This window comes from Eurypyga helias, unplaced genomic scaffold (assembly GCF_000690775.1).
Source record: "Eurypyga helias isolate BGI_N326 unplaced genomic scaffold, ASM69077v1 scaffold20256, whole genome shotgun sequence".
NCBI classification, from domain to species: domain Eukaryota; kingdom Metazoa; phylum Chordata; class Aves; order Eurypygiformes; family Eurypygidae; genus Eurypyga; species Eurypyga helias.
Window position 1 is genome coordinate 76 of NW_010256238.1, and position 261 is coordinate 336.

Sequence of the window (261 nt, forward strand, 5' to 3'; positions counted from 1 at the left end):
GGGAGGGTGTTGGGGCCCTGGGCTGGGCTGACTCCCTGCAGTGCAGAGCTCTGGGACGATCCTGTCCCCAGACTGGGACGATCCTGCCCTCAGACTGGGACCATCCTGTCCCCAGACTGGGACGATCCTGCCCTCAGACTGGACCATCCTGCCCCCAGACTGGGACGATCCTGCCCTCAGACTGGGACGATCCTGTCACCAGGCTGGGACGATCCTGCCCTCAGACTGGACCATCCTGCCCCCAGACTGGGACAGGCGCAG